This window comes from Symphalangus syndactylus, chromosome 6 (assembly GCF_028878055.3).
Source record: "Symphalangus syndactylus isolate Jambi chromosome 6, NHGRI_mSymSyn1-v2.1_pri, whole genome shotgun sequence".
Taxonomy (NCBI): domain Eukaryota; kingdom Metazoa; phylum Chordata; class Mammalia; order Primates; family Hylobatidae; genus Symphalangus; species Symphalangus syndactylus.
Genome location: NC_072428.2, coordinates 121,223,330 through 121,247,962, shown reverse-complemented (window position 1 = coordinate 121,247,962; position 24,633 = coordinate 121,223,330). Strand labels below are relative to the sequence as shown.

The 24,633-nt window shown below is 38.3% G+C and overlaps 1 protein-coding gene and 1 pseudogene across 6 annotated transcripts in view; both read right to left on the bottom strand.

Annotated features, from left to right (window-relative positions):
* MKLN1 (muskelin 1) overlaps positions 1-24,633 on the bottom strand; it is a 397,154-nt gene that overhangs the window by 145,360 nt on the left and 227,161 nt on the right. The window contains exon 1 of one of the 6 annotated variants that reach the window (XM_055284049.2): positions 12,339-12,460. The exons of the other annotated variants lie outside the window; for them this stretch is intronic. The gene's annotated coding sequence lies outside the window, so the exon portion shown is untranslated. Of the gene's footprint in view, positions 1-12,338; positions 12,461-24,633 lie in introns of those variants that run through there. 6 annotated transcript variants of the gene reach the window in all.
* Positions 4,223-11,011, bottom strand: LOC134736919 (RNA polymerase II subunit A C-terminal domain phosphatase SSU72-like; annotated as a pseudogene).

The window sequence follows — 24,633 nt, the reverse complement described above, 5'->3', positions numbered from 1 at the left end:
CATACCTACAACATACTCCACACAAATGAATCGAGCAACCACTAGGAAAAAAGAATGGCAACAAAATAAAACAAACATTCCTATACAGAAGAATGATAAAATAGGAAATTCTCACTAGACAAAAATGAAACTAAAAGGCTCGCTAACATGATTTGGTGTCTCCCCAAGACAAAAAAATCTATCTGCTGAGACACCCATACAAAAATAGTCCTCAATCACTGAATATCTCAGAAGGCTTGAATTATCAATCTTTTCAGAAATTAAATGACCCTTCAGAATATATTTCAAAACAAAGAACTACCCCCTTTCTACCTAATGCAAAGATCATTAAATTTGGACATGATCTGGCAATGATTTACTTCTTAGTACACACATTCTTCAAACCTCAGACACTATAACAATACATTCACAGAGGGATTAGAAAGATTTAAGGCCAGGTGCGGCGGCTCACACCTAAATCCCAGCACTTTGGGAGGCCGAGGCAGGTGGATCACAAGGTCAAGAGATCGAGACCATCCTGGTCAACATGGTGAAACCCCGTCTCCACTAAAAATACAAAAAGTTAGCTGGGTGTGGTGGCACGCACCTGTAGTCCCAGCTACTCAGGAGGCTGAGGCAAGAGGACTGCTTGAACCTGGGAGGTAGAGGTTGCAGTGAGCCGAGATCATGCCACTGTACTCCAGCCTGCGCAACAGAGCAAGACTCTGTCTCAAAAAAAAAAAAAAAAAGATAGATTTAAGAGATCAAACTGTTTCTAAGCACTCTCAAAGGCTTCATGTATATGTAATTAATTTTACTAAAATAATCACTATCATCTACTTATATCAAGTTCTTAAAACATCTTTGCTGGGCAACAATTTAGCTTAATACGAACTATAACGTGGATGTGGGGGAGGGTGCATGTCTTTAAAAAATTAGTCTGTAATATCAACTCTTTGCTATCTTGTGCCAAAAAAATACCTTCAGAATCTAAATCCCTCATTTTGTATGAGAAAAAAATAAAAGGCTAGAGAAATTAAATGACTGATCTAAAACTACCAAATTAATTGGTGGTAGAACTGGGATTAGAATTCAAGTCCCCGGCCGGGCACGGTGGCTCACGCTTATAATCCCAGCACTTTGGGAGGCTGAGGCGGGCGGATCACGAGGTCAGGAGATGGAGACCACGGTGAAACCCCGTCTCTACTAAAAATACAAAAAAAAAAATTAGCCGGGCGTGGTGGCGAGCGCCTGTAGTCCCAGCTACTCCGAGAGGCTGAGGCAGGAGAATGGCGTGAACCCGGGAGGCGGAGCTTGCAGTGAGCCGAGATCGCGCCACTGCACTCCAGCCTGGATGACAGAGCGAGACTCCGTCTCAAAAAAAAAAAAAGAACTCAAGTCCCCAGTTCTAGGTCAGTGTTCTCTCTATACCATACTGTCTCAATTCTTTCACGTTTTCCTTTGCATCAGATCCAGCTTTTGCCACAGTATAATACAATAATTTAAACTGTACTAAGGATGACAAGTCAAACCAATATTAACTAACCCAAATCTGCTTACTTAATAAGAACTCTCCTCTCATACCCATAATAGGTATCTTTGACCAACGCCCTAAGTCCCATGGTAAAGCATTTTTCAAACTCTTCCTCAGAGATACTCCAGAGGATCTACAAATATTTTTAAATTACATTTGTGGGACGGTGTCTTAAAAAAAAAAAACAAAAAAACCAACAACTATAGTTAACTCTTAAAATTATTAAAAAATTCAGAAGTATTATAGATCAAATATTACCACAATGGATAATATCCTCTATAAAAACGTGTGTACCTTGTTTTATGTTAGCTTTGGATTACAACTTCTCCCAACATCTCTGCATATACATGAATTATTTTCTATATGTGTCCCTGATTAATGGCTGTAGTTGTATGCTGGACTTTCAAAATCTCATTTTCATATATATATTTGTTCGCATAAAATTCACAAATAAATTCACACCTAGAACATATCTGATAAATAGGCAAGGCTGTTTGTTTTAATGCTCTCTTCATATATTAATAAGAGATATGTCATATGGCAAATCACAATATAGATAGCTGCAGCACAGAATACAACTTTGGAGTGCTTTTCTGTTTAAAATATTACATGGAACATGAGCAGTTTAGTGATATAACTGAAATCAAGTTTATTACAGGTAATAACTCTCCTCACTCAACTGTCAGACAACTCACACTTATGTATCTTAGAGCTCTCAGACTCTCCTTTGTTAAATTCAGAATGTTCATCAGGTCACAAACCATTAGTTTGTTACTATACTATGATTACCTCACATGCCAGCCAACATTTGTTTCAAAAGCACTACTGTCTTTATAATTCAGTATCCCTTTTTGCAATTTAAAAAATGTTATTGCACTGTATGAATGGAAAATAGAAACACAAAAGCTTACTAGTAGTATTAATCCACTTGGGCATCAGATTAACCAGAAGAAGAAAACTTCAGATACTAGATTTAACCAGTTTAAGTATAAATGAAATGCTGAGAAAACAGTTTTTAAAATGACATCAAAAGGTAAAAGTAAACGAGCCAATTATGGATTTATTGACCCTCACCTCTAAATTCACCCTTTTTGTCTCCTCTTTGAAAATGGATTTGGGCCCTTTATTTTTCCTTTACCAGCTGGCGCAATGTTAAGCTGTGTCAGTAAGAGGGGGCAGGAGTCATCGCAGCAAGTAAGGGTTTTTTGTCGTTGGGGTTTTCTTGGTTTTGTTTGGCTTCTTGGTTCAGGTATGCTTGCCCTGCATGCTCTTGCAGCATACACAGCCTCTAGCTCTTCATTCCTGCCATACAGGTTTCTCCAGCATCAGGCTCCAGCAGCATATACAGCTTCAATGCCCAGTTCCTGTGCCTGAGCAGCTTCTCCAGCACCAGGTTCTTGCATCTGAATGCAGACTAATTATGGATATTTTTGCACTTACTCTCTTGACAATCAGCAAGGCTGTTCAAACTAATGACTTCAACTGAGCCTTTCTTTAGCTCAGATAAATTTTCCTATATTTTTTTCCTTTCATTTCTATTTTGTTTCTACTCTCTTTGTAGGCCTATTATTATGTAGAAGGTGCAGGGCTGCTATCTATAATTATGCAGGTTGCACCGTGCACTAGAAGATCCCACTGAAGAGTGAAAGCTGAAATTCAGCCTGTGTCCCACCCATCAAGTCCTGTATCCCAGTCAAAGAGCATCATCTGCTCATTAAGCCATGTGTCCTGAAGGTGAGAAGGTGGACCTCCCGGATCAACGCTAGCCTCCATTTCAATTTTTCATTAATATTTTCCTTATCTTTTTGCTTTTGTTTTAGACTCCAAGTCTTTTTTCTATCTATGCATGTAACTACAGAATAAATACATGTGTATATGTAATTATAGAAAAACAATCACTTTTGTGGGATCTTCATCATGGTCTAGTACTTTGGGCCTAGGCCCAAAATAATAGATTATTTTATAACCTAGGAGCATCAGAATTTTTAAAAGATTCACAAGTAATTCAAATGTGCAAACTGCTGTCAGTTAATGGTGCACAAGTTTTCTGCTCAAGTACCCTCTAAATTAATTTTGAAAATCTATGCACACCCTCAACATTTTTAAGTTGCAAAATGTTTCATACCTTATAATTGTTGCAAAGGTTGTGATTTCCAGTGTACTTTAAATATTGTCTTTTTGTTTTTTTTTTTGTTTTTGATACTGAGTCTCGCTCTGTCGCCAGTCTGGAGTGCAGTGGCGCGATCTCGGCTTACTGCAACCTCCGCCTCCCGGGTTCAAGGAATTCTCCTGCCTCAGCCTCCTGAGTAGATGAGATTACAGGCGTGCACCATCACGCCCAGCTAACTTTTATATTTTTAGCAGAGACAGGTTTCACCATGTTGGCCAGGCTGGTCTCGAACTCCTAGCCTCAAGTGATCCACCTGCCTTGGCCTCCCAAAGTGCTGGGATTACAGGCATGAGCCACTACACCCGCCCTAATATTGTTAATTTTTAATAAAGTTGTTATATGTGTTCTTTTAAAAGTATCAAAAGAATAAAAATACCATCGTCTATTTTTTTTTTTTTTTTTTTTTGACAGCAGCATCTGTTTATTGACAATTCCAGGTCACTCCTAACACGCCGCAGCAGAGCTCTGTACAGTCCGGCCTGGTGGGGAGGAGGGAGGGAAGGCAGGCACACGAAGACACAGCTATGTCGGGAAGTGCACACAAACCGTTGTCTTTCCTTTTTGGTTAAAGAAGAAAAACTTTGTAATCAATATCCCGCTCATAAGTAAAAGTGGAAAAGAAGAAACTTGATTGCTTTCATCTGGCGTTTTGGCATCTCCTCTCCCATTTCATACGCACAGTTTATTTGGGTAATGCTACCGTCACCAGCAGAACACCTGTAAGTAAAAACAAATGTCAGGAAGGAAAAAGTATGAACAAGAAGAAGCTCCAGAAGCGGCTCCATGCGGGCGCTGGGCTCAGTAGAAGCAGACGGTGTGCAGAAAGGTGCGGCCGCTCTTCTCCTCGAACTCCTGCAGCAGCTCGTCAATCTCGTTCTCCATGTCTTCCGTGTGCTGGCTGGATACACTGGCAGAGCTCACAGATGAGAAAGGCCCCCAGGGTGGCCTCCTCGTGGTTGTCCTAGATGTCCACATTGACCACGTGCACGGGCTGGCAGGTCTCCTGTTCTCTGGAATTCAGATCTTCCACCACCTGGTCATACACTCTCTCTTCGCAAGTGAGGATCAGATCAAATAGGTCTTTGCAGTTCTGGAACCTTTCTGGCCGGGGCTTCATTCTCTTATTTCTGTCCAGCATATGTAAAATCCCATTCTGTGTATAGAGTTGTCTTTCCTAAGAAGATCATTGTACATCTGGTCATTTGTGGCTTTGAAATCATAAACATTCGGCTTGTCGGGAGCTGGTCCTGGAAGCTTCACATGAGTCCCTGTTCCAAAGGATCGGAAGCTGAATCCCCGTTTGCTGAGGACGTTGTGCGCCTCCATGCTCCGGTTCTGGTTGCTCGAGCACACCACCGCCACCCGCAGCTGGGACGACGGCATGGCGGCGGCCGCAAAGGCCGCGGCTCTCCCGCTTGGGTTCCCACCCCACCGCGGCGCTTCCGCGCGAGCAAAATGGCGGCCGCGGCGGCCCATCGTCTATTTTTTAAGTGAACAGCCTCTTCTTATACAGTCAAAAGTTTACATTATCTTGGTTTATCCTTAAACTTCCCTCACAGAATTTTACAAAATGTAAAATGTAATTTTACCTATATGCTGGAAGGTCTTTCGTTTTTCACTCCATATGACTTCTCCGAGAAAATGCCATGTGAATTAAGATTAAACTTTTTTTGTTTTTGATCATGAGATTCCAAGTGATTTTTAAAATTTCTTCTGGATGTTATTATCAATTTCATAAGTATACTATTGGCCAAAACAATATAAATATATTAAAAATTTTGACAGATGATGATTAAATATAGAATAAAGGTATTAGATATGATTCTCAAAGACATGTGTACTTTCAAAACAATTATCTCATGTATATATGAATAAATATCACTGCTAGGATAAAATGGGATTCAACATCAACTCTATACTTATTTTTAATTCTTTTTTTGAGACACAGTCTCGCTCTGTTGCCCAGGCTGGAGTGCAGTGGCATGATCATAGCTCACTGCAGCCTCGAATTCCTGGGCTCAAGTGATCCTCAAGCCTCAGCCTCTCAAGTAGCTAGAACTACATACAGGAGCACACCACCACACCCGACTAATTTAATGTTTTGTAGAGAAGAGGTCTCGCTATGTTACCCAAGCTATTCTCCAACTCCTGGACTCTATGATCCTCCCTTGCTCACATAAATAAATACAAGGGAACAGAAGGAATTTCTGTTACTACAGTTTGAGAATCTGAAAACCCAAAATAAAAAATGTTCCAAAATCTGCAAACTTTTTGAGTTCTGACGTGACACTGCAAGGAAATGCTCATGGGAGCATTTCAGATTTCAAATTTCAGATTAGGGATGCTCAACTGCTAAGTATATATTAACATAATGCAAATATTCCAAAATCGTAAAAATTCCAAAATCCAAAACACTTCTGGTCTTAAGCATTTCAAGTAAGAGATACTCAACCTGCACTGTTCCTGTACTACTAATTTTTTTTTACCACCTTCCAAATTACATGCCAAAAATCGCATAACGAGCTATCATTAAAAATATTTATGATCTATCAGTCCAGGTGCAGTGGCTCACGACTGTAATCCCAGCACTTTGGGAGGCCAAGGCGGGTGGGTCGCCTGAGGTCAGGAGTTCAAGACCAGCCGGGCCAACATGGTGAAACCCCGTCTCTACTAAAAATATAAAAAATAAATTAGCCAGGCATAGTGGCGCGTGCCTGTAATCCCAGCTACTCGGGAGGCCGAGGCAGGAGAATCGCTTGAACCCAGGAGGTGGAGGTTGCAGTGAGCCAAGATGGTGCCACTGCACTCCAGCCTGGGCAACAGAGCAAGATCCGGCTCAAAAAAAAAATTATTTATGATACATCAACTGACAAATTGATTAGGTCCTCCTTTTATTTTGTTTAAAAGAATTGAGAACCACCTTTTTTGCATTTAACAAACAACCAGCAATGACAATACTGCTGGTGAACAGACCACATTTTTAAGGAGCAAGAGCATAAGCCACAGGCAAGTTGTTAGGCAGATCAGTTTTAGGAAAGAATACACAAGAACAGTAAGACTTAGGAAACTGAGTATTTTAAAACTATTTTTGCCTGCGTACCCAGTGGAAGGTCTACATATAATCCCAGGGATAAGCATGCCTGAATTTGACGATACTCAAAATTAGCTATTAACTGAAATTGCTGGGTCATAAGAGTACTTAAAAATTTTAATTTTAAACCATAGACTTAACTTTATTCACATCACTTTTCTATTGAAAAATCCTTTGATGGCTCCTCACTTTAAAAAAACAAAAAGAAACTCACTAACATGGGACATAGGATCCTATATAATTTGTGTTTATAATCAAAGCAATTCACACAAACACAACAATTCTCTATTTTTTTCTTAGTTAAAAGTAGTATTTATTATTTGCTAAAATGAGATAATATTTAACATTTCAGGCAATATCCAAAGGCACTTAAAAAATAAAAATCACCCAAATTACTACAACCCAGAGATAATCACTTAATATTTTGGTAAATATCCTTGCAATCTTTTCTATATACACAGGGATACAAATCGTGTGTGTGTGTTTTTAAAATATAAATTGAATCAAACCATTTTAAAATCAGGGTTTTTTTGCTGTTTTCTCTTTTACATGCCATTGTATCTGAAGCATTTTCTCTACATCATTAAAAAATATTCTAAAACTTATGCGTGGCAGCCCAATATCCCATCATAATTCAAGGATATATAAAAAGACTGTCTCATTAAATCCAACAAATCTTAGGGCAACACATCTCTATCAACAGCATTAGATATCTGCCAGAAGATTAATTTGCAATTCACACATTCTCAGATTTATATAAAAATAAGTGCTGCCCTGTATGCCCCAGAAAAGCAGGTTAGAATACCATAAAAAAATCAAGATATCTTAATTTCCTCAAAAGAGTAAAATAAAATTCAAAGAGTTCTATTTTCAATATATTTAAATTTTTTACAGAGAGTAGTACATCCCCTAAATGCATCTGTGATAAGTGCTTATTATCTTCTGATATGCAGAATCATAAAGAAACTATAAATAAACAGAAGGGAATTCACTGACAAATAATGAGGGGAATAAATGTTAATTATGCAGAGAGGAAAGTGGCAAGTGACTTTGGAACAGTATCAGCCAAGCTACCTTCAATAAATACAATGTAATACTGTAACTATAAAATAAATCTTAACAAAAACTGAGAAGACTTACTAAAAGCATTAAAAAGGGTGAATGTGGAAAGAAATAAGGATAAGAACACCACTTCATATATACAAAGTCTAAGAAAGAAGTACATGATCAAGGACCCAGCCCATTAAGTGTCTTGTATAAACTTTAGGGAAAAGTCTACCTCCAAGCATCTTTCTGGTTATGATATGCTACACTAAATTGGAGTCAATTTCCTAAATTGGAGCTGATGAATATGTACACGGGTAAGGATAAATTCCTACATTCAAGAAATGCAAAAAAATGGCAAGAGAAATTAAATCAGTACCCAAAGGAAGGCATAGCTCATCTTCCTCTTTCAAAGTCTCCCCTCAAGCCTTACCCAACAGTGGAAGCGCAATTCTCTGAATTTCAGTTCTGCAGCATTTACTGCTTTTGTCACTTACTCATACTTAGCCTTTGCTACCTCCTATTGAACCATGTATGGACAGTGTATCACCAGAGATTCTCTCTTCTACCTTCTAATAGATCAGGCTATTATCTGGAATCAGTAAGCACCTAATAATCTGTTTATGGTAAAAATAGGAATTTGAAAAACCATAATACCACTATGTAGCAATAAAAATATACATTTTTTAAAAAGGTTTGTCTTTAACCTGTCACCCATCATAGCATTTTAGGTTGTAGAAAATAGAGATCTCCACAGATGCCAAAGACTTAAAATTTCAGACCTAGATGTATGAATTTTCCAATCATCTGAAATTCTAAGCTCTGGAACAAACTATTTTGTTAAACTAGAAGTTATTTTCAGCTTTTCAAAAATCTATGTCTCTCACTTCCCAGTCATCAATGCTGAAAGAAACAAAGAGAAAAAGATTAATTTGTTTTAAAAAAAACCAGTCTTCTTTTGTATAAAGAAAGAATTCATAAAGAAGTTTCACTGCTTCCAAAAATATCTCCCATTTGATATTTCACATATAAACGAACAATATAAATTTTAGGAAAAAACACCGACTTTCAACTACTGTCCCCAGCACAAACTGCTTAGCAAAGTATTATATGTGTACCTATGTGTGTACATGCCTGTACACTGATAGGTAAGTATCTTCAAATATGAAGGCAGGGAGCTAATTCATGTATTCTCAAGAAAAATGAAGATAAAGGACTAGCTAAACCGTCACAGAAAATTCTCAAAGTAATACATTTGAAATCAAGCAATTTGCTATCTAATCCCAAATGATCACTTTCCTTACGGGGCTTCAATTCATATGCATTAAACGGTTTCTTGACACTACATAATAACAGAAAAAAAAAAATCAACAAAAAATCTGGCAGTTTCTCCAATAACTAAATCATAGTTAGCAAATGACCCAGAAATTCCACTGCTGGACATATACCCAAGAAATGAAAACATGTCCACAAAAAACTTGTATGAATGTTTATTATAGCAGCATTATTCATAATAGCCAATAAGTGGATATAATCCAAATGTCTATCAACTAATGCAGGGATCCCAAACCCCCAGGCCACAGACCAGTACTGGTTCCTGTAAGGAACTGAGATGCACAGCAGGAGGTGAGTGGCGGTGGGTTAGCAAGCATTACTGCCTGAGCTCTGCCTCCTGTCAGATCAGCATAGGCATTAGATTCTCATGGGAGCACCAACCTACTATGAACTGCACATGCAAGGGATCTAGGTTGGGTGTTCCTTACGAGAATCATTGTTGTTGTTGCTGTTTTGGTTTTGTTCCTTATAAGAATCTCATGCTTGATGATCTGAAATGGAACAATTTCATCCTGAAACCATCCTCCCCCATCACCCCCATCCATGGAAAAACTGCCTTCCACAAAGTCAGTCATTGGTGCCAAAAAGGTTGGGGACCACTGAACTAATGAATGGCTAAACATAATGTGGTATATCGATACAACAGAATACTTACCAGCCATAAGAAGGATGTAGTACTGATACATGATACAATATAAACTTTGAAAACAATATCCTAAATGGAAGCCAATCACAAAAGGCCATATATGATTCCATTTATAGAAAATGTCTGAAATAGGCAAATCTATACACACCAAAAGTAGTTTAGTGGGTTGCTCAGGGATGGAAGAATAAGTGGATAATAGCCAAAGGCTACAGTTTTCCTTTTGAGATTATGAAAATGTTCTAAAATTGACTGCAATGACAGTCACATCTGTGAATGCACAAAAAATCCATGAATCAAATACCCTAAAGTAGAAGAATTGTATGGTACATAAATTACATCTCAAAAACACTGTTACATAAAAAAAAAAATCAACCAACAAATAATTATGTTCAAAGAATTAGAGGAAATGATCCCTATCTTAAAATTAATCAAAATACTGATACTCAAAAACTATTAAAAACTATTAGGCAACTCAGATTCTGTAACAAACTGCACTCTATAAATTTTTCAAGGTCTCAATAAAAATATTACCTATAAAATCATAACTTCATAATAAAAATATTTTAAAACTCAAAGATTTAAATAAAAAGCTTTCTATTGTTACAAGTCTTTCCAAATATAATACCTCCACCCTAGATATAACCAATTTCACTTAAGACACTCTCAGATTTTGCTGAAACTCATTGAAAAAAATACAGAATGGACTTAAAACACTAATGTGACATTCTGAATACGGCCAATATGACTCCTTACAGTCCTAAACCAAAACTGCACTAAAAAGAGAAAATTAATCAAAATGGCTAGTTAATTCACTCATTTACTCATTTAATAAATATTACGCTTGGACTACAATGATGATGGAGGAAAATTCCATACATTCTATGGAGTTTTTGGTCTAGTTGGAAAGATAGCTATTAATCAACGAATTATACATTTTAATACATAATTACAGGAAGCCGGGCACGGTGGCTCACACCTGTAATCCCAGCACTTTGGGAGGCCAAGGCAGGTGGATCAACTGAGGTCAGGAGTTTGAGATCAGCCTGGCCAACATGATGAAACTCCGCCTCTACTAAAAATACAAAAATTAACCAGGTGTGGTGGTGTGCACCTGTAGTCCGAGCTACTTCAGAGGTTGAGGCAGGAAAATTGCTTGAACCTGGGAGGCGGAGGTGCCAAGATGGCACCACTGCACTCCAGCCTGGGCAACAAGGCGAGACTCCATCTCAAAAAAAAAAAAAAAAGCCGTAATTACAAACTGTAAAAAATGATAGATAGGTACACATTGATATAAAAGCATTTAAAGGCCAGGGGAATGGGTGCCAGATCAATGGGGAAAGGGGGTCAGGCAGGATTTCCTGAGAAAGTGGCATTTTAGCTGATAGCTCAAGAATAAACAGGAGTTAGATTTTATGACTTTTCTGATGGAACTTCTTAATCAAAAGGGAAAAGGGAAGAAAGAGGACAGTGACAGGAAGGGAAAAGAAACATATCCAGGTTTGTTTAAAGTAGATTATAGCATTTCTATGTATATAAGACAACTTCCTTAACAACAAACACATAGGCGATATTGGCCATAATAAATATTAGCCATACTAAAAAAAAAAGTAGGAATATTTTAAAAGTATTAAATACTAACATTTACAAAACCAAAGTTTACACCAAACCCAATTATCTTCCTTCTAAACCTACATCTTCACATAAATATAAGATTCCATAAAAGTTCTAACAAAAAGGTAGATAATTTAAAAATCCTATTATATGAAGGGAAATACTATACTTACAGAAAGATTAAACTTTCAATTTTTTTTTTTTTTTTTTTTTGAGACTGAGTCTCGCTCTGTCACCCAGGCTGGAGTACAGTGGCACAATCTCAGCTCGCGGCAACCTCCACCTCCTGGGTTCAAACAATTCTCATGCCTCAGCCTCCCAAATAGCTGGGAACACAGGCATGCACCAACACGTCCTGCTAATTTTTGTATTTTTAGTAGAGATGGGGTTTCACTATGTTGGCCAGGCTGAATTCCTGACCCCAAGTGATCCACCCACCTCGGCCTCCCAAAGTGCTGGGATTACAGGCATGAGCCACTGCACCTGACCAACTCTCAATTTCTTAACCTTATAAACAAGTAAGTCTCAAAAGAAATATGCAAATCACCAACAAAACCAAAAATAAAATCTCATTTTAACTCTTAATAAGCATTTAAAACAACTGCTTAACAATCACTTCTCAGTCTTTTGGCTAAGAACAAGAATAAAACAACTGCTAACAAATCATGTTACAGTTAGTTGACCCTTGAACAATGTGGGGCCTAGGGGCGCCAACTCCCATGCAGTTGAAAAAGCCATGTATGACTTTTGACTCCCATAAAACTTAACTGCTAATAGCTTACTGTTGACTAGAAGCCTTATCAATAACATGAACAGCCAATTAACACATATTTCATGTGTTACGTGTATGACATACTATATTCTTAAAATAAGCTAGAGAAAGGAAAATGTTATTAAGAAAATTATAAGGAAGAGAAAAAATATTTACTATTCATTAAATGGAAGTGGATCATCATAAAGGTCTTCATCGTTGTCATCTTCACGTTGAGTAGGCTGAGGAGAAAGAAGGGATCGACCTTTCTGTCTCAAGGTGGCAGAAGCAGAAGAAAATCACGTATAGGAGGGTGGAGCCAAGATGGCCGAATAGGAACAGCTCCGGTCTCCAGCTCCCAGCCCCAGCGACACAGAAGACGGGTGATTTCTGCATTTCTGCTTGAGGTACCGGTTTCATCTCACTAGGGAGTGCCTAACAGTGGGTTCAGGACAGTCGGTGAAGCGCACTGTGCGCGAGCCGAAGCAGGGCGAGGCATTGCCTCACTCGGGAAGCGCAAGGGGTCAGGGAGTTCCCTTTCCTAGTCAAAGAAAGGGAAAACAGACGGCACCTGGAATATCGGGTCAGTCCCGTCCTAATACTGCGCTTTTCCAACGGGCCTGGAAAACGGCACACTAGGAGATTGTGTCCCGCACCTGGCTCGGAGGGTCCTATGCCCACAGAGTCTTGCTGATTGCTAGCACAGCAGTCTGAGATCACGCTGCAAGGCGGCAACGAGGCTGGGGGAGGGGCGCCCGCCATTGCCCAGGCTTGCTTAGGTAAACAAAGCAGCCAGGAAGCTCGAACTGGGTGGAGCCCACCACAGCTCAAGGAGGCCCGCCTGCCTCTGTAGGCTCCACCTCTGGGGGCAGGGCACAGACAACCAAAAACTCAGCGAGAACCTCCACAGCCTTAAATGTCCCTGTCTGACTGACAGCTTTGAAGAGAGTAGTGGTTCTCCCAGCACGCAGCTGGAGATCTGAGAACGGACAGACTGCCTCCTAAAGTGGGTCCCTCACCCCTGAGCAGCCTAACTGGGAGGCACCCCCCCAGTGGGACAGACTGACACCTCATTCAACCGGGTACTCCTCTGAGACAAAACTTTCAGAGGAACTATCAGACAGCTGAATTTGTGGTCTCACGAAAATCCGCTGTTCTGCAGCCACCGCTGCTGACACCCAGCCAAACAGGGTCTGGAGTGGACCTCTAGTAAACTCCAACAGACCTGCAGCTGAGGGTCTTGTCTGGTAGAAGGAAAATTAACAAACAGAAAGGACATCCACACCAAAAACCCACCTGTACATCACCATCATCGAAGACAAAAAGTAGACAAAACCACAAAGATGGGGAAAAAACAGACCAAAAAAACTGGAAACTCTAAAAAACAGAGCACCTCTCCTCCTCCAAAGGAACGCAGTTCCTCACCAGCAACGGAACAAAGCTGGATGGAGGATGACTTTGATGAGTTGAGAGAAGAAGGCTTCAGACGATCAAACTACTCTGAGCTACGAGAGGAAATTCAAAACAATAGCAAAGAAGTTAAAAACTTTGAAAAAAAATTAGAAGAATGGATAACTAGAATAACCAATGGAGAGAAGGGCTTAAAGGAGATGATGGAGCTGAAAGCCAAGTTTCGAGAACTACGCGAAGAATGCAGAAGCCTCAGTAGCAGATGCGATCAACTGGAAGAAAGGGTATCGCTGATAGAAGATGAAATGAATGAAATGAAGAGAGAAGGGAAGTTTAGAGAAAAAAGAATAAAAAGAAATGAACAAAGCCTCCAAGAAATTTGGGACTATGTGAAAAGACCAAACCTACGTCTGATTGGTGTACCTGAAAATGATGGGGAGAATGGAACCAAGTTGGAAAACACTCTGCAAGATATTATCCAGGAGAACTTCCCCAATCTAGCAAGGCAGGCCAGCATTCAGATTCAGGAAATACAGAGAACGCCACAAAGATACTCCTCGAGAAGGGCAACTCCAAGACACATAATTGTCAGATTCACCAAAGTGGAAATGAAGGAAAAAATGTTAAGGGCAGCCAGAGAGAAAGGTCGGGTTACCCACAAAGGGAAGCCCATCAGACTAACAGCTGATCTCTCAGCAGAAACTCTACAAGCCAGAAGAGAGTGGGGGCCGATATTCAACATTCTTAAAGAAAAGAATTTTCAACCCAGAATTTCCTATCCCGCCAAACTAAGCTTCATAAGTGAAGGAGAAATAAAATACTTTACAGACAAGCAAACGCTGAGTGATTTTGTCACCACCAGGCCTGCCCTAAAAGAGCTCCTGAAGGAAGCACTAAACATGGAAAGGAACAACCGGTACCAGCCCCTGCAAAAACATGCCAAATTGTAAAGACCATCGAGGCTAGGAAGAAACTATAGCAACTAACGAGCAAAATAACCAACTAACATCATAATGACAGGATCAGATTCACACATAACAATATTAACGTTAAATGTAAATGGGCTAAATGCTCCAATCAAAAGACACAGACTGGCAAACTGGATAAGGAGTCAGGACCCATCAGTGTGCTGTATTCAGGAAACCCATCTCACGTGCAGAGACACACATAGACTCAAAATAAAGGGATGGAGGAAGATCTATCAAGCAACTGGAAAACAAAAAAAGGCAGGGGTTGCAATCCTAGTCTCTGATAAAATAGACTTTAAACCAACAAAGATCAAAAGAGACAAAGAAGGCCATTACATAATGGTAAAGGGATCAATTCAACAAGAAGAGCTAACTATCCTAAATATATATGCACCCAACACAGGAGCACCCAGATTCATAAAGCAAGTCCTGAGTGACCTACAAAGGGACTTAAACTCCCACACAATAATAATGGGAGATTTTAACACCCCACTGTCAGCATTAGACAGATCAACGAGACAGAAAGTTAACAAGGATATCCAGGAATTGAACTCAGCTCTACATAAAGTGGACCTAATAGACATCTACAGAACTCTCCACCCCAAATCAACAGAATATACATTTTTTTCAGCACCACACCACACCTATTCCAAAATTGACCACATAGTTGGAAGTAAAGCTCTTCTCAGCAAATGTAAAAGAACAGAGATTATAACAAACTGTCTCTCAGACCACAGTGCAATCAAACTAGAACTCAGGATTAAGAAACTCAGTCAAAACCGCTCAACTACATGGAAACTGAACAACCTGCTCCTGAATGACTATTGGGTACATAATGAAATGAAGGCAGAAATAAAGATGTTCTTTGAAACCAACGAGAACAAAGACACAACATACCAGAATCTCTGGGACACGTTCAAAGCAGTGTGTAGAGGGAAATTTATAGCACTAAATGCCCACAAGAGAAAGCAGGAAAGATCCAAAATTGACACCCTAACATCACAATTAAAAGAACTAGAAAAGCAAGAGCAAACACATTCAAAAGCTAGCAGAAGGCTAGAAATAACTAAAATCAGAGCAGAACTGAAGGAAATAGAGACACAAAAAACCCTTCAAAAAATTAATGAATCTAGGAGCTGGTTTTTTGAAAAGATCAACAAAATTGATGGACCGCTAGCAAGACTAATAAAGAAGAAAAGAGAGAAGAATCAAATAGATGCAATAAAAAACGAAAAAGGGGATATCACCACCAATCCCACAGAAATACAATCTACCATCAGAGAATACTACAAACACCTCTATGCAAATAAACTAGAAAATCTGGAAGAAATGGATAAATTCCTGGACAAATACACCCTCCCAAGACTAAACCAGGAAGAAGTTGAATCTCTGAATAGACCAATAACAGGTTCTGAAATTGTGGCAATAATCAATAGCTTACCAACCAAAAAGAGTCCAGGACCTGATGGATTCACAGCTGAATTCTACCAGAGGTACAAGGAGGAACTGGTACCATTCCTTCTGAAACTATTCCAATTGATAGAAAAAGAGGGAATCCTCCCTAACACATTTTACGAAGCCAGCATCGTCCTGATACCAAAACCTGGCAGAGACATAACCAAAAAAGAGAATTTCAGACCAATATCCTTGATGAACATTGATGCAAAAATCCTCAATAAAATACTCGCAAACCGAATCCAGCAGCACATCAAAAAGCTTATCCACCATGATCAAGTGGGCTTCATCCCTGGGATGCAAGGCTGGTTCAACATACGCAAATCAATAAATGTAATCCAGCATATAAACAGAACCAAAGACAAAAACCACATGATTATCTCAATAGATGCAGAAAAGGCCTTTGACAAAATTCAACAACCCTTCATGCTAAAAACTCTCAATAAATTAGGTATTGATGGGACGTATCTCAAAATAATAAGAGCTATCTACAACAAACCCACAGCCAATATCATACTGAATGGGCAAAAACTGGAAGCATTCCCTCTGAAAACTGGCACAAGACAGGGATGCCCTCTCTCACCGCTACTATTCAACATAGTGCTGGAAGTTCTGGCCAGAGCAATCAGGCAGGAGAAGGAAATAAAGGGTATTCAATTAGGAAAAGAGGAAGTCAAATTGTCCCTGTTTGCAGATGACATGATTGTATATCTAGAAAACCCCATTGTCTCAGCCCAAAATCTCCTTAAGCTGATTAGCAACTTCAGCAAAGTCTCAGGATACAAAATTAATGTACAAAAATCACAAGCATTCTTGTACACCAATAACAGACAAACAGAGAGCCAAATCATGAGTGAACTCCCATTCACAACTGCTTCAAAGAGAATAAAATACCTAGGAATCCAACTTACCAGGGATGTGAAGGACCTCTTCAAGGAGAACTACAAACCACTGCTCAATGAAATAAAAGAGGATACAAACAAATGGAAGAACATTCCATGCTCATGGGTTGGAAGAATCAATATCGTGAAAATGGCCATACTGCCCAAGGTAATTTATAGATTCAATGCCATCCCCATCAAGCTACCAATGACTTTCTTCACAGAATTGGAAAAAACTACTTTAAAGTTCATATGGAACCAAAAAAGAGCCCGCATCGCCAAGTCAATCCTAAGCCAAAAGAACAAAGCTGGAGGCATCACGCTACCTGACTTTAAACTATACTACAAGGCTACAGTAACCAAAACAGCATGGTACTGGTACCACAACAGAGACATAGATCAATGGAACAGAACAGAGCCCTCAGAAATGATGCCGCATAGCTACAACTATCTGATCTTTGACAAACCTGACAAAAACAAGAAATGGGGAAAGGATTCCCTATTTAATAAATGGTGCTGGGAAAACTGGCTAGCCATATGTAGAAAGCTGCAACTGGATCCCTTCCTTACACCTTATACAAAAATTAATTCAAGATGGATTAAAGACTTATATGTTAGACCTAAAACCATTAAAATCCTACAAGAAAACCTAGGCAATACCATTCAGGACATAGGCGTGGGCAAGGACTTCATGTCTAAAACACCAAAAGCAATGGCAACAAAAGCCAAAATCGACAAATGGGATCTCATTAAACTAAAGAGCTTCTGCACAGCAAAAGAAACTATCATCAGAGTGAACAGGCAACCTACACAATGGGAGAAAATTTTTGCAACCTACTCATCTGACAAAGGGCTAATATCCAGAATCTACAATGAACTCAAACAAATTTACAAGAAAAAAACAAACAACCCCATCCAAAAGTGGGCAGAGGACATGAACAGACACTTCTCAAAAGAAGACATTTATGCAGCCAAAAAACACATGAAGAAATGCTCCTCATCACTGGCCATCAGAGAAATGCAAATCAAAACCACAGTGAGATACCATCTCACACCAGTTAGAATGGCCATCATTCAAAAATCAGGAAACAACAGGTGCTGGAGAGGATGTGGAGAAATAGGAACACTTTTACACTGTTGGTGGGACTGTAAACTAGTTCAACCATTGTGGAAGTCAGTGTGGCGATTCCTCAGGGATCTCGAACTAGAAATACCATTTGACCCAGCCATCCCATTACTGGGTATATACCCAAAGGACTATAAATCATGCTGCTATAAAGACACATGCACACGTATGTTTATTGCGGCACTATTCACAATAGCAAAGACTTGGAACCAACCCAAATGTCCAACAACGACAGACTGGATTAAGAAAATGTGGCACATATACACCATGGAATACTATGCAGCCATAAAAAATGATGAGTTCGTGTCCTTTGTAGGGACATGGATGAAACTGGAAAACATCATTCTCAGTAAACTATCGCAAGGCCAAAAAACCAAACACCGCATGTTCTCACTCATAGGTGGGAATTGAACAATGAGAACTCATTGACACAGGAAGGGGAACATCACGCTCCGGGGACTGTTGTGGGGTGGGGGGAGGGGGGAGGGACAGCATTAGGAGATACACCTAATGCTAAATGACGAATTAATGGGTGCAGGAAATCAACATGGCACATGGATACTTATGTAACAAACCTGCACATTGTGCACATGTACCCTAAAACCCTAAAGTATAATAAAAAAAAAATAAAAATAAAAACTACACAGAAGCATTCTGTGAAAAAAAAAAAAAAAAAAAAAAAGAAAATCACGTATAAGTAGACCTGCAAATTCAAATCCATGTTGTTCAACGGTCAACTGTATTTATGTTCCACAATTCTTTCCCATCAGATAGCAAGAATAAGCAGTTAATGAAGGAAAACACTTAGCAAGAGACCAAAGAACTCTGGGGATCAAGTTTTACGTTATTACATTAATATAACCATGAGAAACTCACAGGCCTACAAGATATAACACTCTATTCCAAAAGAACTATAAACACAGAAAGATTTCTGCTTTTGAATATGATGGAATAGTCTGTAGCAGATCAACAGTCCCTCTTAAACTACAAAAACTGTATTAAATAGGGAGAAAGTTCTTAAAATATCAGAGACTTTCTGAGGTAGCTAAGACTTGAGGTGGCAAGAAACCCACTGAAGGGTATCTCACATTTTGTGCAGCTTTCTCTTTCAAGACATGTCACCTATTTCTTTAATGGCACAGGCCAAGGGGCTGAGAAGCCAAAAAAGGACAGCCACTAGGAGGCAGAGAAGTCAGCAAAGCTTTTGGCAATTTCATGGGAGTAGGGGGACAAAACTTGGTAGCTAAGTCTTGAGGAGTCAAGATCCCCTAGTGAAAGAAGGCACAGAAGAACAAATGTGACAGTACTGATTTTCCTCTTAAGGGATTTGTCAGCTTTTAAACTGCACGTAGCAAAAGTCGAAAAAGCCAGCAGAAAGCAATTAAAAAGGAAGAAGGAGCTTTTAAAACTCTCATGGGTCTGGAAAGAAAAAAAGCCAGAGAAGCCCTAAAAACACCCAATCTCTTAATTGAGATCTCTAGGGGGTTACCAAGTTGGAAGCAAACTACAGGTAGAACAAGGTTTATAAGGCTGAAAACCCAACCTCAAGTCAGCAGTTGCAGTGATCTCTATCTGCCTGCAAGAAGATAGGTGAATCTGAAGATATGTGAATCCTATCTGGGAAAATGTATCATTATAGATACAAAGTTTGTATCTAAAATTCTGCATATAATGTCTGGGACTCAATCAAAAAGTTGCCTAATAATAATTATTACTATTATGTTATTATCCACATACAATAATTTATATAATATACAATAGAATATATAATTAATATACATTAATATACAAATATATTAACTATTACTATTATTTGGCCTAACAAGATGCAAAATCAAAAGGAAAAAGATGATGGAAATAGGCCTATAGGTAATACAGATATTGGAGTTTCCAGACGCAGACTTTAAAGCAATTTGATTAATATGCTCAAAAAATACATGACAAGAGATTTTCACATAATTAGAATCTATCTTAAAAACAGAGAATCAAATAAAAATTCTAAAACTAAAAAATACTATAACTAAAATAAGAATAGATGGGGTTAAAAAGCAGATTGGACATAGTTAAATTCAGAATAAGTGAACTGAAATACAGTCAAGTAAAAACTATCCAGAATGGAGTAAGAGGAGGAAAAAAATCATAAAAATAACAGAAGAGAGCAGGAGACATATGGGGGATAAAAAGTATAATAAAGATTTAACTGGAGTCACAGAGCAAAGGAGACAAAAATGGGGCAGAAACAATATTTTTAAAAAGTCAAAATTTTTTCACAACTGATCAGTCGCACTACAAATTCAAGAGGTGCCAGAAACTCCAAACAGGGTACAAACAAAACCATTCTTCGGTGCATCACTGAAAAGCTGTTTAAACTTAAAGAAAAAGAGAATGACAAAAAGAAAGGCAGCTGAACAAGAAAGTCATACTACCTTCCAAGGAGCAACAATAAGTCTGACAGCTGATTTTGCAACAGAAACAATGGAAGCTAGAAGACAATGAACTGAGATCTTTAAAGTGCTTCAAGAAAATAACAGCTAATAACGTAGAACTCTACAGTCATCTAATACATTCTTCAAAGATGAAAATAAATAAATTTCAAACAAGCAAAAACCGAGAATTCAGTATCACCAAACTCCCTAAAAAGAGTTCCTCAGACAGAGGAAAATTAATCTCAGATGGAAGCATGTAAGTACAAAAGGAAATAAAGAACAATGGAAAGGGTAAATACTAGCTGTACAAAACAACAGTCTCTGGATTTAAATGTAGACTTGAAATGCATGACAATGACAACATAAAAGCAGGACAGTGATAAATGCTATTAAAGTTTTCTAGGGTCCTAACAATGTCTGAGATGTTGTTTTTCAAAATCCTAATGAATATGCAACTCTAATGTACCACAAGAATGCTTGTGGTAATCTAGCATAATCACCAAAAGAACAGTAACAGAATATATAACTAGCAAGCTAACAAAGGGAGGAATAAAATAATATTTTTTAAACACTTGATTAATCCAAAAGAAGGCAACAATGAAGAGAAAACAGAATATAGAACAAGTAGGACAAACAGAAAACAATAAAATGATAGACATAAACCCAAATTTATCAATAATTATATTTACTGTTAATGAGCTAAATATACTTCAGATTTAATTAAAAACAGGCAAGCAAAAATCTGTTTATTCTTAACAAGAAACAGACCTCAAATATAAAGCTACAGGAGCATTAAAAGCAAAAAGGAGAGAGAAAGTTATACGATGTAAGCAAACAGTAGCCAAAATAAAGCAGTTGTAGCTATACTAAGAAGACTTTGAGGTGAGAGACAAGTGTTATTAGAGATAAAAAGGGACATGTTATAATGATAAAGAGCCAATGTACAAGAAACATAAGTTTGTATGTGCCTAGTAATATGACTTCAAAATACATAAAGCATACAGTTTAGTTCTTTATAGAACTAAAAAGAGAAATATACAAATGCACAATCACAGTAAGACACATTTAACACTTAACCTCAAGACACCTCTCTCTGTATTAATAGAAAAAAAAAGGCAAAAAAAAATTCAGTAAGGATAGAGAAGATTTGAACAACACAATAACACAATTTACAAACTTGAACTTAACAAAGTACATAGAAGACAGTAGTTAACAGCAGAATGCATAGTCTTTTCAAGGGTACATAAACGTTTATAAAAATGCTGAGCCATAAAATAAGTATCAATAAAGGTCTGAAACTATTCAGTGTGTTCTCCAATCATAGTGAAATTAAGAAATTAGTAACAGAAAGATAACTAGCAAATCCCCAAATGTTCAAAAAGTAAGAAATACATTTGTTAAAAAAAAACAAACCTACAGGTCAAAGAATAAGCCAAAATAAAATTTGAAAAACATTTCTGCATAAATGATAATGAACATGTAACATACCAAAACTTGTGGGATACAGCTAAAATGTGTTGAGAGGAAACCCTACAGTCTTAGGACTAAACATAGCCTAGTTTTCCAATTATTATTAACAACCAATTCAAAATATAAGTTATGTTAGGGTACTTCAATCTAATTAGCTGCCATTCAACAACTTTTTTAAGGACAGATTTATATTAGACTACTTAAATTATTACTAGATAATGACTATGATATTTTCTTTCTCTTTGTATACTTTTTTAAACATGGATTAATCTTAATAAGTAACACTTCATCATAAGCAAAACCCATTAAACAAACAATATCTTTGTTTATCTACAGTATAAATATACGTACACAGTATTCTACAGAATGTTACTTTGACTTCACAGATTTTTACAAATACTCGTAACCAAGTCATGAAGTTCTCATTAAACAAACAAAAAAAAATTTTCTAACTGAAACATCTCCCCAATGTGCAAAGATGTTAAAAAATATTTTCTTCAAAAGTCCCCCATATTAATAGATTTTAATACTGCTGGACTTCTCAGAACTTTACCTGACCATCCCTTAATAAGCAACAATCTACAGAACCAGCCATTCACAAAACAAGCCCTGGGAAATCCGGTAGTAGAGAAGATACCCGGATCAACTATCCTAAGATTGAACCTATAAAGATCTAGAAATTTTATAAATTTTCTACTCTATTGTCCCTTATCAGAGATTTCTGACAAATGATATTATAAACAAACAGTAATTAGGGATCTCTAAATTCTCAACTGTACATTCTTTGAAACATTTTATACATATTAAAATGTCTATAAATAGCTGTATCTCTAAAATTAAAGTCTAGAAAATCTTTCATATTTCCAAAAACGATTTTTGAATGACTGAAATACAGCAAACTCATTGCCACAAGTGGCTGAAATGTATCTTATCTACATGTAAAACATCACAAAGTCTTTGTATCAGGCCAAAAATCATTTATTAAAAACCTATTTAAATATTTACCTAAAAGTTAATGCAAATAATAGAACCATTTACCCATCTGCCCCAAAAATTGTACAGAAACCTCTCAACATTTGATCAAGATAAAAACTATTTCTGCCGGGCGCGGTGGCTCACGCCTGTAATCCCAGCACTTTGGGAGGCCGAGGCGGGCGGATCACGAGGTCAGGAGATCGAGACCATCCTGGCTAACACGGTGAAACCCCGTCTCTACTAAAAATACAAAAAACTGGCCGGGCGAGGTGGCAGGCGCCTGTAGTCCCAGCTACAAGGGAGGCTGAGGCAGGAGAATGGCGTGAACCCCGGGGGGCGGAGCCTGCAGTGAGCCGAGATCGCGCCACTGCACTCCAGCCTGGGTGAAAGAGCGAGACTCCGTCTCAAAAAAAAAAAAAAAAAAAAAAAAAACTATTTCTACACAAGAAACTGATGCTCAGAAAAGAATCATAACTTGCCAAAAGTCACAAATATCTAATTCTAGGAATCAGCTCTGTAGACTCAAATTCTCGTCCTGAGTACATTTCTTCCATCCTGAGTGTTTTTATTTTTCTGAAGTTCTAAGAGTCCCAGACTGAAAAACACAGAACTTTCAGTGGCCAGTAAGGTTCCCAAGCAAGGCCAGTGTCCTTAAATCTCAGTTTAAGATAAGGAGAAAAGGAAAAAAACGAAGGGCATAATAGTATCCAGTCTCCTGGGAGTTGCATGCCTCCAAACTAGTGGTTCACAAATTCTGGGTTGCAGGAGCCTACAGAATTATTGTAACAAGATCTCAAATCCATTTGCATAACCACCATTATCTGTACACCAAATACACAATGAATATATTCTATTTTTCAACTATATGTGATTAATAAAATCAAAATTCACTTAAAAGCTAAAGTAAAGGGATACAGGAGGAAGAAACAAAAAAGTTATTGGGAGCATTATCACTTTTGAATTATATAAGCATCCTCTAGACATCTCTACGGACCTGTCTCTGATTTAAACATGTTTTCTTCCAAATTACCAAGGATAATGCCAAAATGAACTCAGAGTAGTCCACAAAGAGAGAAGGAAAATAAACTGATATCTTTAATCCAGCAACTCAACATCTAGGAATTTATCACCAATGAGTTCAAAATTTTTTTCCAGGCTGGGCACGGTGGCTGTAATCCCAACACTTTGGGAGGCCGAGGTGGGCGGACCACCTGAGGCCAGGAGTTCGAGACCAGCCTGACCAACATGGAGAAACCCCGTCTCTACTAAAAATACAAAAAATTAGCTGGGTATGGTGGCACATGCCTGTAATCCCAGCTACTCGCGAGGCTGAGGTAGGAGAATCGCTTGAACCCGGGAGGCGGAGGTTGCGGTGAGCCGAGACTGCGCCATTGCACTCCAGCCTGGGCAACAAGAGCGAAACTCTGTCTCAAAAAAAAAAAAAAAAAAAAAAAAAAAAAATTTCTGTAAAGCAAAACTACCTCATGACTCATAACGGTCAAACAACAAGAAACACAAATGAAAATAAAATAAAACCACAAAGCCTAAATGTCTAATAACAGGGGACCAATTAAACAAAATGACATAAAGTCATTACATGGAATATAATGTAACCATAATAAATAAATTTTGGCTGGGCACAGTGGCTCACACCTACAATCCCAGCACTTTGGGGCACTGAGATGGGAGGATCACTTGAGCCCAGAAGCTGGGACCAGCCTGGGCAACATAGTGGGATCCCATTTCTACAAAAAATTTAAA